Source organism: Homarus americanus, unplaced genomic scaffold (genome assembly GCF_018991925.1).
Source record: "Homarus americanus isolate GMGI-L3 unplaced genomic scaffold, GMGI_Hamer_2.0 scaffold26351, whole genome shotgun sequence".
In the NCBI taxonomy this organism is placed as follows: domain Eukaryota; kingdom Metazoa; phylum Arthropoda; class Malacostraca; order Decapoda; family Nephropidae; genus Homarus; species Homarus americanus.
Window position 1 is genome coordinate 1,195,473 of NW_024724368.1, and position 16,494 is coordinate 1,211,966.

The window sequence follows — 16,494 nt, forward strand, 5'->3', positions numbered from 1 at the left end:
CCTCCCTACCCTCCTTCCTTCATCTTCTCTCTATCCTACTTCCAGGACACCTTTTCCTACTCATTCCATTTTCCATTTCTTTCACCCCTACCTCATATCATACATACTACCCCGTTACCCAACACAACCCCACTATCCCACACACTTCCCATCGCCCTGCCATTACTAATTTTCCATCACCCCACACCCACCATCGCCCACACACTTCCCACTGCCCCACACACTTTTCCATCACCCCACACACCCACCATCGCCCCACACACCTTCCTCCCCATCGTCCAAACACTTCTTTCCATCACCCCACACCCCCATCACCCCACACACTCTACATCACCCCACACACTCCCCATCACCCCACACACCCCCCCCATCACCCCACACACCCACCATCAGCCCACACACACTCCCTCACCCCACACACACACACACCCATCACCCCACACACCCCCATCACCCACACACACCCCCATCACCCCACACACCCCCATCATCCCACACACTCCCCATCATCCCACACACACACACCCATCATCCCACACACACCCCATCACCCCACACACTTCATCACCCCACACATTCCCCATCATCCCACACACTCCCCCATCATCCCACACACACCCATCATCCCACACACACCCCCATCACCCCACACACTCCCCTATCCCCACCGAATACTTCATCATTGAAACTTTTAAATAAATTAAATTCACTCAAGTAAGATTAGATCATTACGCAATAATATTACAGATAAAGCTAAGATGTCAACGCCTTAACTCTCACATTCCACCTCAGCAGACACCAAAAGCCAAACACATTGCATTAACAGTACTGAGATGTCCTAATGACGAGACTTCCATCAGACGTTCACTCCTAATTTAACTCTTTAGGCCTGGGCTGGCCATCCAAGGCCGCCGGAAACCGTAAAATACCTCCAATAGCACAAATGATCAGATACACACCCGATAATGTAAGGCCGGGATGTCGGGCCGTCGGGGACGCTGGCGGTCATTCTGGTGCGCTAACCGACCTATACTACACTACATGGCCCAGCTTACACACGCGGGAATAGCAAGTGTATGTTTGATCTGGTGTTGCCTGAGGCTCATTCTGCCCATGGTTGAACTGATAATTTCTTATATATTGTGGAGCGTCATGTCAATTTTTCAGCTTTTATTAATTTTATTACTCAACATCTTAAAATAATATCTGTATTGCAATTATATTGTCACTTTGGAAGAAAACTTTTAATCAGTGAATTTATAGCGCTCAGGGGATGTATTAGAAAAAATACTTGACAAAAAACTCTGGGAACGTGAGAGGGTAACAAAAACAGCGGGTTGGCGTTCACCTGAGCCTCTTTATCAGGATCCTAGATCATTATCGCTAGCGCTGGTCCATTCATCTATGGCAACTCACCCTGGCAGCGGCCGCCTCGCCTATCTTGGAGACGGACACTAAATGATCCACAAATGCCAAAGGCTCTTATTACCTATAATTGAATCTCAAGACGGAAGGGAGAACAAATATTAGTTACCTGTAATTAAGGAATAGAAATGAGAGAGAAAATAAAGAAGAACATTTTCCTGTAATTCAATTAGAGAAATTCCAAGATCCGTCGTGATATTTTTCTCTAGACGGTAATGGGTTTAGATTGTCAACATGGATTTTACTCCTAGGATTTAAAATTCACAGTATCTCCTCAACCAGTTTCCTTCCGCTGTGTAATACCGTGTACCCGATGTTCGAAAAATTTCATAAATATTTTTTATATCAACACCGCCTTCGTAGGTGATGTTGGGAGAGACGAGGGAGTTAAATACTAAGACTTTGTTATTGATGAGGAACAACACAGTAGAATACATCTAATACGATAGTAAGAGTGAGTGAATGACAGCGAGAGATGAGAGATGAATGTGTGTGTGTGTGTGTGTGTGTGTGTGTGTGCGCGCGCACACTTGATGGCGGCTGCCCTGCATTACAGTAGAAAAGGCTTTAAAAGTTCCATTACACTCGAAACACAAGTTTATTCCGTTGATATTCACTCGGTGTAGTACATATCCGGCTCTTAATACCTTCAGCTACTAGAGTCCTCCCTATCCAGTACCATTTGCACGTAGCTGCTTGACTCGATACATATTCAGTAGATTATATGCAAACGTGTGGGAGGGTCGGTATAGACGCAGGTCAGGATGTGTACAGTACATATCCCACACAACCAAGTCTTAGTGTTTTGTTTATCAGGATCTGTACAATTACATTTTGCTCCGATATATTCACTACGAGGTCCATGTGTACCCATCGACTTTTATGCTTAGCTAATGACTAGTTGTTATGCTAAATGAAATCATTATTTTATAACAAATTTGTTGGTTTGAGAAATAGTTTCCGGTTTTCCTGTTTGTATTCATCATGTTCTACCTCATCTGATTCATTTAAAATCTGGAATATTCAAATTTCAGCATGATGCGATGTGTCTGAACAATAATGTTTGTCGATGGCCGATTTGAGTTTTTTTTTTTTTTGTCTTCTTGGCCAGACGACATACAGCCCGACAACACTCCTTCCAGACGCTTCAGACTTGACATACCCGTACACCCGTGTATTGGTGCTGCTCACTGTGTTGTTTCAGTTTGATGGTCGGTCACACATGACAGTCTTTCCCTAATACGTTTTTTCTTTAAGTTTATAAATTGTCACATCTTCTGGTTTCGTATCTCTTTTAACGCCACCACCAATTCACTTCAAATCTTAAGGCCAGATACGTGACCTTACCTCAGGTAACGTTCTCTGGTGTTCTGAAGTGATGACTTGTGTTCCCTGGCGGTGTTATGGTAAAATACGTCATTCTCTTACCTACGTTTCATCAAAATGCCATTAGGTTTTAAATGCAGTTCCATGATAAAATACAGCGTACTGTTTTGGGAAGATGCTGACCACATATTGACAGTTTTGGGAACTATATATATATATATATATATATATATATATATATATATATATATATATATATATATATATATATATATATATATATATATATATATATATATATATATATATATATATATATATATATATAATAATAATAATAATAATAATAATAATAATAATATAATGGTTGCACCTTGTGTTCGACGATGACAGGCCCTGGGGCCAGTAGGGGGCAACTAGGCAGGCAATTCGCTAGGGCCCAGAGAGGCAGGCCGGATATAGGTCCCAGGTAGCAGGCAGGCAGGCGGGTAGGCAAGCAGGCCGAGTATAGGTCCCAGGACTGGAGGTAAACACGCCCAGCACCACCGGTGGCCCGCCTGAGGCTAACCCTGGAAAACTTTCTCACCAGAGAGAGAGAGAGAGAGAGAGAGAGAGAGACGAACTTAATTACTCAGAATATTAACCCCAACACATACTGCAATATACATCTAAAGTAACCTTACTATATACCTTTACAGTATTTCCTTAGGAAGTCTGATTATTTTACTCTTTCTTTATAAAAAATTACGAGAGGAACTTTCTATTATCACAAAAGAACCTAAATAATAGTGTAAAAAATAAAACTATTGTCACAACAACGGAAAACAAAGATCCGTGTTTAACAAAAGCGACAATAAAAAAACAAAACAAAGGTTCAACATTCCAGTGGTGGTCAGATAAGGAGAGAGTAGTACCTGGCTGAAGGAGGAGGAGGGAGACAGGTCTCACGGGGCGTCCTGGGGTAGCAAAGTGAGTTAATTAGTCGTCCATTATTGATATGTCTCTGTCGCAGGCGGCCCAGGAGCCACGGTAATAACATACTCCGCTCATTGCCTGCTGCCTGTGCCACACTCCACCACCCACACTCCACCGCCATTCCTCCATCTTCCCCATCGTATCCAAGCTCATTGCAGCCCTCCTCAACGTGTCCAAGCCTGCCCCAGCCTCTTATACGGCCAGGATAATATTGAATACATATTATTTTACGAACACAGTAAATATGGGGAAGGAACTGAGAGCAGCACAGTTTCCGCATGATTGCCTGTCTTCAATCTAGGGGGATATTTTAATGATAACGCCAGAGTGAGTATTTGGAGGGAACACGGAGGCTGGATACATGTGAAAAGTGTGGATAATCTCAGTGGATATAAATAACAATTCGCCCCATTGCCAACAAAGAACGACGCAGGAATGTTATGACAGCGTCTAGTGTAGACGCTTATGTAATCCCGTAAAAATTTCATGTAAATTTTGTACACCATACATCATATAAATCCTTATAACCTAGAGCTTAAGAAAAAATATGGTGTATTTTTTTCTAAACGGTTATTTATTTGAAACCAAATTCACAAATTTCAGACGTACTACATGCAGACAGAGTTAAAAGGGCCCACCCAGATTTACTCCCCAGAAATGTTAATGACGTCCCAGACACATCTGTTCAAACAGCAAACATCAAGTACACCAAGTGTAGCTACAGTAATGATTATCGTTTAAAACTATGTTCTGCGAAACAATACTAAGACGAATCCACCTTTTGTAGAATGGCTTGGATCATTGTTACACTACTCCTACTCCTTTGTGGCACTACCGTGTCAACGGACGCGTCCACGGAAGTCCTCAAACCAGGTGCCTTAGCCGCACCTTTGGGACGAGTCCTCATAATTGAAGACGTCATGACCATAAAGTATGAGCTGCATGGCTTACTAAATATTCTGCGCCAGATGGAGTCTATTGATGCTCACCACCAGACAGCTTTGGGCACCCTCGAAACTCTTCGTCAACGTCCGAACGTTTCTACCATGGTAACACAAACTATAAATCTTCAGCTACTTCGTCTTAGGACCCTTCATAAAAATGTCATATATTAGCAGATGGACGCTCTGTTCCATCATTGCAAGATGAAGATGACACTGCTGAGAAGGAGCGTTCTCAAATACGACGAAAGCGGGAATTATTTAATTTTGTTGGTCTCATTCAAAGCACACTCATTGGCACGGTAACTTCAGAAGACGTAGCCAAATTAGGAGACCGTTTGAATATTATTACTCAAGCAGTACATACACAGAATCGCGCTATAACTCAGACTTTTCATGCAATCCTTATTTTGGAATCAAAGGTTAACACCATTATTTCTGAACCTAACCATTTATCTACGGTTGTTTATAATTTGATAAATTCAGTGCCTACACTGGAATGGCTAAAAAAAAAAAAAGTTTTTGCATGCTGCAAAAACTTCTGCTCAAGCTTTATCTACTAACAAGGACAATCTAATTGCAAGTGTAGTTGATGCAGGGTGACGACGCGTGGATGAACAGCTTGTGCCTGTACATGCTTTTCTTGAAGCCTTACAAATAGCCAAGACGAGTTACCACGTAACTCCTATTTTCACAGATCAGGAGGTGGAATATTATTATCCTTTGCTAGAGTCAACTCTCACGCACAATGCTATCCTTATCCACATACCCATGCTCTCTCAACGCAAACTTAATGCATGGCATTTAGAACTTTTCCCTTTGTATTCTAATGATACACTGTTTCCTCTGGATAAATCAACTGAAATTTTCTTAATAGATGAAGACTACTCATTATTAGCAGTGGATGATCCTAGGGTGTTGTCACGGTGTAAATCGTCATACCTACACTTGTATGTATGTCCAGCCTATGCATTCGCTTTTATTCCTGCTGCAGAAGGAATATGTAAACTGGCGATCATGCAGACTAACGTCCTCACAGCGCTGAAGCAATGTAATTATACACCAATTTCCAAGAAAACTGTGTTTCATGCACACCTACATAATGTGCAATATTGTTTTTTTCCAAGAGGAAACCAGTGTCATTTTAAGGTGCCAGGATGGTGGTAAACATTTAGTTGTAAAAGGATAATATAAGGCTCCGGACTATTGCGAAATCACCTGTAGTTCGTTGAAAGCCTTACTTTCCCATCAGCATTTTGCATTGAATTTAAATCTAACTTCTGATTTAATTCCGTTGTTTCCGGCTCCTAATATGACTTTTAGTGAACTCATTATGGTTTCAGATAAATTAAAGTTTGTTTTTTATCTGAAGGAGTCACATTTTGCTAATTTAGAGGATAATCTGCCATCTTATTTTTCACGGGGAATTGCTTTTCCTAGTTTAACGGTTCCCACTATTGTATTAATATTGGCAGTGATATTTTTGTTTTGTTATTATAAATCAATATCATCCAAATTTACCATTGTACATAATATACTCTCCCATAAGGAACTTCAGACTAGGGCCCCAGTAGCTGCTCAACCCCAGGTTGCAGCTTCCCCAGTTTAGTGTCTACACACATATGTATGTAACATGGGTCCGTATATGTATAGGGTTTTTCTGCGAGGTTAGTTAATTCCCCGTGGAGCTCGGAAGGTGGTGACCGAGCAATGTATTAGCCCCTCTCTACTATACAGCAGTACTTATATAAATATGGGTTATATACATTAGATTTATATAACAACATCACCCATGTAATTTTCCGTGAGCTGTGAGCTATAATGCACAGACCATGTGATAGGTATTTTCCACTGGCAAGTTGCATCTCTAAGACGCTAGAGTCAGCTATTAAGAAAGCCGGCTCTACCCTCTCATCAGCAAGTCTCAGGTAACAGGAAACAGTTACAGAGGCATTTTAAAGGCATTTATTGTAGATGCAAGGGAATTGCTACCATGTTAGCTAATCTGTCGGTGCATACTCTTCTGCTGAGTTCTGCCCATGACCCCTTGAGAGGGAAAAGCAAACACTTTAATGAGGCGTTAGCGTGTGCGGCGCCCGAATAGCTAACAACCAATCAGCAAGTTTCTCCAGTGGGTAAATAAGCAGATCATGGCAGCTTATGGAGAATATTTTGATTAATATTGAAGAGTATGGCAATAAAAAACTGTGATATAATAATTGAAATAATTCTATATAAGGTAGTATATTGGGTAGGACTTAAAACAAACCGTACAGAGTATAGAATTGAAAAGGATAGCGCTTAGTTGAAACTGTTTTGGCTCTGCCCTTTTATAAGTGGGTGCTGTCCAGTTTCATTAGCCATTGGTGACTTTGGTGTAACACAATTGATAATTATTCAAATATGATTGAAACCTTAATATTATTACTCATAAGATAATTTAAATAAGGGTGAACAAGTTGATTACAGTTCTGTAAATGCAAAAATTAAGACTTAAACGAACCTGAAATTCGTCGTATTTCGTGTATAAATATGTGAACACCTAGCAGCGAGAGAAGAAGGGTACTGGAGCAGCTGCTCTGGTTGTTACGTGTGGTTTCAGAGTCCGGGAGAAATCACGTTTACAACGGGCCCTAGTTTTAGTGTTATTCTTATTTATTGTTTTCTGAAGACTGTGTTGTACAAAAGTTATTCCCAAGACGTTTACGATCGTATTTTGTAATGACAGTCCGGGAAAGCTAACACGTTAGCTATTCCGTGCATCTACAAAAAACGCCTTAAAGATTAACAGTCAACCGTCTCTGCCCAATCCCCTTGTCGGGTCCCTGTCTTTACCTTCTCAGTTGGAGGCAGGAGGACTGCAGCCCATCACAAGCACCGATGCTCCAGAGCTCATTTGTTTTTAGTTTATTTACTGTGACATCAGACGTTAGTCATAGATAATTTAGTTTTTTCTTCATAATTCATTGTCATTATTATTTCATTGAAATTATTCTAAAATATTCTAAAACTAAGCCAGTTCATTATATTAGTAATCCACAAAATGTAAGGTGCCTTTTTTTTTAAGAAACTATAATTTGGCCATGGAGGCCCCCTGGTAAACTTGAGGGGGCGACTGCCCTTACTCCCCCAAATGACGCCTCTGCCCTCCAGTAATCTCCCAACAACCAAAGTGAAGGTCAGGGTGATATAATTAATTATACATTCTGGACACATGTGGGCTGGAATTCGTTCATTAATGGTATTAGGCACCTGCCTGCCCGCAATATTATTGGCATTAATCAATGCCGCTAGGCCCTGTGGTATTAGGTACAGTACAATCATCATGCCCGGCCACACCTGATTCACATTACCCTCACAGTCTTAACAACACCCCGCTGGTTTTTATCTATTAATCTTTAAGTAGAAGTCGTATGTTTCATTATGGTCCCTCATACAGGTATGATTAAAACCATCGCTACTGTCTTATTTGTCCAGTGGTGTTTAATGGTTTCGCTCAATCACGTCATGGCGCTCACAACACAGCAAACACAACAGAGCAAACACAAACACAGTGAGTGCCGCTGAAGTGACTAAGTGAAAACGTTAAACGCCACTGACGGGTCACGTAATAAATCACGTGATACCTGATATCTCAGGATCATGTCACGTCTTTCTCTAACATTGGGCTACATTTACGCAAAATATTTGGTTCCTAACTGATATAGTTTTTAGTGTATGGGAAATATTTAGGGCTCTCGAATAAAAAATCACCCTACTCTCATAATTCTTGATTAGTTTTATCTTCTCTTTAACTCCTCAAGTTTCCGTAATCACACCCCAAAATATTATATGCAGTAAGTGCTTTTTTTTCTCATATACTTGGATAATTCTTCCTATACGTGAATATTTACTTACAGACAGTTTAGTTACTCTGCTTAGCTTAGCCCCATTTTTTCATGTTTTCGTTCTCATTTTCTTGGAATCGCTTTGTCTAAACACTTCTGACAAAAAAGTACAAAATCAGAAGTGAAATTAGGCAATATAAGGAGAAAAGAGACAGAGGGTTCTATCTCTCCTGATTTATATTTGTTGATGGATTCGTGTAATTACTAAACCTGTTCCGCGCTGTTGAACTGCTGCAGTAACGTCATAACGTCAAGAGAAAGGTGGTAAAAGGGAAAACTCTCCATTCTTCTTGCGTTTCAGAATGGACGAGTTGTCGGTTCTGACTAAACACAAGAAACACACTCTGCCACGTTCGTAGAGTGATACGGTATATATAATTTGTAATAAAAGTTTAAAGTCTTGCTATAGTAGTAGAGATAAGTTTATTTCTCTAGCAACAGGGTCTCCATTGGCAATGGCGTCAACACTTTCCCCACAGACGACGTTCTCATACAAACTCACCTCTGCAGTCGGAGGTAGTACAAAGGGTGGCCTCTTCACACCCCAGATACTACGTTCAGGTAAGTTTTAAGGGTGTTTTTTATGGTCTAAGTCATGGACATTTGGAAGTGAAGAAATGTGCCGTGAAGAGCAGCTTATGGACATAAAAACTCCTATGTTCATACCAGCTCAGATGTCATGTATTTTTACCTGAAAGACTCTCTCTTTTTTTTGTGAATTTACAGAATATATCAATACTAGATGGAGATACGAGTCAATTTAGAAGTAATGACATTGTCTGGACTTTGTTTTCAGAATGCATTGTGATATATCACTTATATTAATTAATGGGTAAAATTTTACTTTAACTACCATAAGTATTTAGATGTTTAGAATCGACATAGGCTATATTGAGTAAATTTTAAGTTTGGGTCATCCCTGTACTTAGACATGCAGACTATGTTTTTTCTGATGGCTTGCGATATGGTATGAACGATTTAGACCTTCATTTCTAAGCACATTAACTAATTAATATATTCAATATAATATACTGTGTTGCACAGTGAAGCACAATTAATTATCTAATAATATTTATTTACAGAGCCGATCAGCTGAGAAGGTTGAACAACTACTTCCAGGGTTCATCAAGACAGATGAAAGAAATTTACCCAAAGTAGATGTGTTTATGACTGTAGAGTATTATCAAGAGCTCGGCCAACCAGCTATGAAGCACGTTAAATTACATCTGTCATCTGATCATCCCCTGGCCATGGTCGTCCCTAGTCCTTCCACAACATTAAATATAGACATCAGTGACGAAAACTTACATTTTCCAGACATGAAACAGAGAACAGTGATGTAACTTCCATGTTGAAGTTATCGGTCTTTAGCATCATTTTGGCACCCAGCAAGTAAATACACACGATGATACTTGAGCAGTAATTTATTTTAACCTAAAAATAAGGTATACTTGTGTATATCAACATTGTATATGGCCACAAGTCCTGTATTTCTGCTGGTAAAAACACACACCACAGCTGGCAGATGAAAGACTCTTGCTCGGCGACCTCGAGCCAACCTGTGACGTCACAACCAATCACAGAGCTTTTCTCAGTCACGTTATCGGTCAGTGACTGGCGGACTGTGCCCTCACCGGGCACAGTCTGTCGGGCATGACAGTGATGTTGTTCACACTGCTGAGTAGGTGGTCGGCAGCCCCTGAGTGCGGTATCACCATGCGCAACACAGTTGCAAAGAAGAAAATAGCGCTGTACAGCATATTAATTGCTGTATTTGTAAAAAATCAAAGTAGTGTGTTTGGTACCGGCATCCATGCTTGACACAGATGCTCTGATTGTGTCACTATCATTCAGAAATGACAGGTCATTAAAACACCATAATTTTGGCCTGTAAATTTCGTCTGTCCCAGCCCCTGACTTCTGTGATTTATGTACCAGTCTCATTTCACGTCTATGTTGATTTCGTAGTGTGTCTATTTTCCGTTTTATATCCCCTGTGGTAATAGAGGCAGTAATCTTCCTTATCTCCTCTGCAATTCCCTTGAGTGCTGCTGCACGTTTGTCTCTGTCTTTGTACATGTCACTTTTGACATTCCATAGGCAAGGGTAATGGCGATAAAGGTCAATTAACCGTAAGGTATCTTGTCTGGACCAGTGGAGGTTTGCAGGTTCTGTGGTGCACGTGGACGGAGGGCTAGACATGATGACGAGGTAAACCGAGCAACCACCACCTGTGGCTCGTGGTGAGACCGTGAGAGACTGACAGCCAGGTGTAACTTTTTGTGGCTGGCAGCGTCGTCGGTCCATGCCTGGCGCCAAACCACCGGGCAGTCTGCTGATTTCGCTCAACTACGGGCACGGACTGTCCGCTGATTTGCCCGTCAAAGTTGCCACAAAGTGTGCGATGACGGACTCGTCACTCGTGGCCGACGGTCACTGTCCGATAGTGTGGACGGGGCTTTACACACTCTCCCCTCACGCACACGCCGCACTCATCCACCGAGGCGGTTTTACCATCATCATCATCTCCCTTGTAAACACGAAGGGTAATCAGCTGATAGGCGCTAAAATTGTTGCCCACCCCGGAATGTTAGCTACTCTCTCTCTCTCTCTCTCTCTTTCTCTCTCTCTCACATTAAGCTCGAAATGGTTCGGGGTATAGCCTCAGGATATTCACTGACGCCCTGACCTTGAGAGGGTGAGAATTTAGCATAGAGAATTTAGTCGGTGGGGGGGGTGATGGGAATGTTTAGGTCATAGTTATGGAATGATGGGTACGTCATAGTGATGATGGTGGGAAGGTCATGGTGGTGATGGTTGGATTTTGGGGTCATAGAAGTGATGGTAGGATAGTGGAAAGGTCATGGTGGTGATGGTAGGGCGGTGGAAGGTCATGGTGGTGATGGTAGGGTACTGGAAAATTTCATGGTAGTGATGGTAGGATATTGAGGTCATGGTAGTGATGGTAGGATACTGAGGTCATGGTAGTGATGGTAGGGTAGGGGAAAGGTCTTTGTAGTGATTGTAGAGTGGTGGGAAGGTCATGGTAGTGATGGTATGATTGTGGGAAGGTTATGGTAGTGATGATAGGATTGTGGGAAGCTCATGGTAGTGATGGTAGGATTGTGGGAAGGTCATGGTAGTGATGGTAGAATTGTCGGAAGGTCATGGTAGTGATGGTGGGAAGGTCATGGTGGTGATGGTGGGTGGTGATGGTGGGAAGGTCACTGGAGGTGGGCTCAAGAATGCTGGTAAAAACAGTCTGCAGTAGTGAAGGCGGTAAGAAGAACAGCTTTGGGCACGCAATGACCGGAAGGTGGGCATCTGAAACAGTCAATCAGGTGAGTAGATAATACGGGTTGCAAGCCACTGCTGGGCACGACACTGCTGGGCACGACACCCAGCCACACGCAGGACTGGGGGTGATGGACTCGGCATCCTGTGGACGTGACATTCCCTAATGGGATAATGTGGTCAGTCCTTCGAGACAACAAAAGGTGTGACGCAGTTTGTAATTGGCTTCATCAGCATCCTTCATCTGCAACTGTCCCGACCTCCGTGATCAACAGGATCTTAGGTCTCAGGTCTCTGCCCTGACAATTGTACATCACAGCCGTGTCTGATTTGTACTGAAGTGTGTATTGCTAGATTTTCACACACACACAGTTGATATCTTAGTTTTGCGTTGACGCTAATAGTGTCTGCTATAGTTCAGTAAGATGATGGCCCTGTTTGCCACCATGTAGAAGCAAAAACTATTGTACTCCCGAGTCCCCCTCTCCGCTCTGAACCCAGGTGCCGCGCAATGCGTAAGAGCGATATTATTATTAGTATTATTTTGATCGGGGTTCCTTTATAGTTTAGGTATTGTATTAACTGTCATTTAATTTCACGTCGTATTTAGTGTCTCTCCGTGAGTGGGTCTGTGTGTATGTTTCAGCCATACCTCCAAATCGCAAGCAGTTACAGACCCGAAACTTTACGTACATGTTACATGGGTCCTAAGATTGTGTTCCTTGGTATTACTATTGATCATGAACCCCCGTGTGTGTGTGTGTGTGTGTGTGTCTCGGGGGTTCATGATTCAGGGGGAAAGGCGAACAGACTAGTAGTTGACTGTACAGATGAATTATTAGTAAAAGAAATTCTACGGGTGAAGTTAATAATAATAATAATAATAATAATAATAATAATAATAATAATATACAGCGGGGAAAATAACCTTAACCCCCCGTGTTGAATAAAATCTTCTGCCGTTAATCAAATAAAATCTTAAAAGAGGCGCCGCCGTCGTGAAGAAGTTAAAAAAAAAAAGGCCTGGGACAGACGTAATCACATCGCGTTTCCTATCCGTGCGACCGGAAACTCTGGCCCGCAAAGGAGACTCAAGGAAGCCCCAATGAGTACCGGTGAAGGAAGATACTATATCGTACTATCCTCTTGAGTACTGCCTCTTATATTTGCTCTTCTTATTCAAAATTTCGCCTCAACTTCATTTTGGTAATCACATTCAGTAGGTTTAGGTAATACAGCTGCTATCTACATTTATTATTCATTCCTGCATTATCTATATTCCTTTTATTTGACATTAAACTAAAGTCTTAGAAGTCAGGGGAACGAGAGAGAATAGATGAGAGGGAAGAGAGACCGAGTGAATATACAAGGGGAAGAGAAAAAGTCAAATTAATACTCAAGAGGGGAATAAATTAAATACAGGAGGGAAGACAGAGAAAGAATAATTACGTGAGAGAGATAGAGAGAGAGAGAGAGAATAAATACAGTGGACAATAATTACTCTCCATTACGCCATTTTCTCTCCATACAAAATCTCACTCGCTTTTCATTTTGGCTTCCGCTCTCACAGTTTACCTCAGTTGTTGACCTTTCCTTCTTTATCAATATCGAGACAGCTTGATCTTTTTTTCCCCCCCTGATTTAATATTAATACAACTTAACATACGTCAAACCATTATATACTTTTTAATGTTAGGAAATAGATGTTTATAATAGTATTACTGGTGGTGGTGTATAGAGTACGGAATGAGATGCGAGGGTTGCAACGGTAGATTATTGTGGGGGTATTTTTTTTTTCTTACTAATGTTATCACTTCGGGGTTAGTTATGTATGAAGATGTGAAAGATAGTGTTGCTGATGTTACCAGGTGATGTAATATTCCCTGTGCACTTAGAATAATAAGTTATATAGTTAGTTTTGTTATAACTAAGGGTTAATATACCTTTGTTCTGCTTACATATAATAAATGGTATCCACTTTCAACATTTACTTGAATCATTTCTAATATTTTATGTAAGTAGAAAAAAGGTGCACAAGGACTGATCACCTTATAGTAAGGATTCTTTTGATGACAGTCCTCACTTGGTATCTGGTTATGTCATGTGAACGCCATGGGCCAGATGTCTCAAATGGACAAAAGAGAGGAACTGATGTAGCAGTTCTTGTTCCGTGTTCCTGTTACCTATACTTCTTGATGGCATTCCGTCCACTCACTCACTGTTTCATTATTGAGGATCTCGTACAAATACTAAATGACGACGAATACGATGTCTATTGTTACGCCGTCTCTTAATTTACTAATAATAACCAGGTTCTAGGCGTAACCAAACAAAGTGAAGTAAATCAAAAGGGAATAAAAATAAATAAAGTAAACCTTTAAGGATCTAATTAAATTAAATATTAACACAATAAAGAGCCTCGTAGGCTGTCACAACAAATTGATTCACTATCGAAACTTTTAAGACTCAAATGATACTAAACATCGAAACATCAAAAGAATAAAAATAAAGCATTGGATTACGTTAACACTGCATAAACATATAAAAACTAACACTGAAATTAACTAACGTGAAACAACACTGAATTACTTAAATGTAACTAAGCAAGCACTGATGGACACATAAGAGACATAAATAGGTACTCACATAAATATACCACATTGGTGGTGACAGGAACAACACAGAAATAAAATGAAGTATAAGTAACAGGTGACAAGTGTCACTCAAGAGAACGTGAACTGAATGACAAGAGAACTGGACTGAATTCCGTCAGTTGGTGGACTACTATATATATGGCCTTTTCCCGCCAGTGCTACCCGCAGGTGGGTCGTTTAACGATGCAGATGGTCGTTAGAGAACAAAGAATGCTTGTTACAATACTAAATGAAGAAATAAGATGGGCTTGAACAAATAATAACAGTTAAAACCTTAACAGCACAGGGTAAGGTGACTAGATTATATAATAGTAAATTTAACACATCATTACAGGAATAATATGGAACAACATGGAAGCATGTTATAAAAAAAATAATAGAAAAATACTACACAGTCGTAACACTATATACAGTACGTGTTTTCATGAGATATCTTAAGGTGGCTTCGTTGTGTTCCCGCATACTGGCTGAAACTGTTAGAATAGACGGTATATTGTATATACTTAGAGGGAACAGATAACTCATTATTAATATATAAGTACTGTAGTGCAGCTGATATTAAGAGTATATTTCCTGTTCATATAATCTTAACACAGGCCTAAGAAAGTCCCAATTTTCATTTATTTTTACCCCTTATCTCACCCGTCCAAGTCAACACGCTACGACTTAACTCAGGGTCAGTACAGAGTCGTCCTCACCTCGGTGTCGGGGCTACAACAATCCGTCTTCTCGTCTATGGTTGTCGTCAGTGCTTCTGAGGAAGAAGCTCCTAGACTATCAGACCACCATATTTATATAATTATATGAGTATAACATTATAAAGTTAACGATAATAAACACTAACGTTTGGGTAAAGGGATGAGAAGCACAGGGGGAGGAGGGGTGTGGGGAAGGACGGCCTCTATAAACCAAAGTTCTTATAAGGAGGTGGGAGGGAGGTATACGGCCTTGCCCAGGTAGCCAACCAAGGTGCTTTGTCCTGTGTAAAATAAACCCCATTAATTCACGTAACAATTCCCAAGTTATTGCTCCATTACTGCATAGAGAGTACAGTATATTGTAAACACTGTATTAAGGAGAAAATAATTGTAAGGAAAAAACAAAGGCAAGAGAGCAATAAGACTATTATTTTTGTTAAGCTGCCTCAAAGTTTGTTTATTTTTATATTTTGTAGCTTCGGTGACGTAGCTATGCCGAGGTTCAACTGACAGCCACAAATATCTTTCAAAACATATGAACAAATGAAGAATCTCTCATACAGTACGATATTATTTAATCATGCGAACTTTCTACATAATACATCAGAGATAATTTGGTGTTCTCAGACCTCGCTTTGACTCAACAGCCACAACACCACCACGCCTGTGTCTACCTGAAGGAGGAGGAGGGATGAGGATGAGATTTCTTTGTGTGTCGAGAGAAAATTAAGACTTGTATATACTGTACCATGTTTCTCTCTGTGTGGGGCAGAAGAAGATCTGAGTTGGCGTTTCATTTGAATTGTCTTTGTCGTATTTTCTGTGTGGCAAGACAGAGAGGACATACATTCTTCTTGAGTTCATCTTCATTTTTTAAGAGGGAAAAAGTCACGTTGAACCACATCTATCTTAAAATAATGTTCGTCTTTATTATCCAACATTTGCATCTGGTTATTTTTTCTTTCACTCGTCATTTTACTCCTATAGGCCCTTAGATATCTTGCAGCTTTCTCTTTTTTATCCCTGGGTCTCCTCCTCCTCCTCCCCGTCTTTATTAGGCCAGTCTAGTTTTTATTGGGCCACACACCTTTTTCTCTTGAACCACTCATCTCTTGGGCAACAACCCCCCCACCCTCTCCTTTGACTTTGTGTAGTCTTCCCCACAGCCTTTTTTATCCCTTTCCCTCCTTCTTCATCCTTCCCCTCTCCCTCCCAGTGTTCGCTATTCAATCTTCTTTTTTCGATTCACTATACCCGGTTCTCTGTAGACTTAGAGAAATTACAAGCTCTCAAT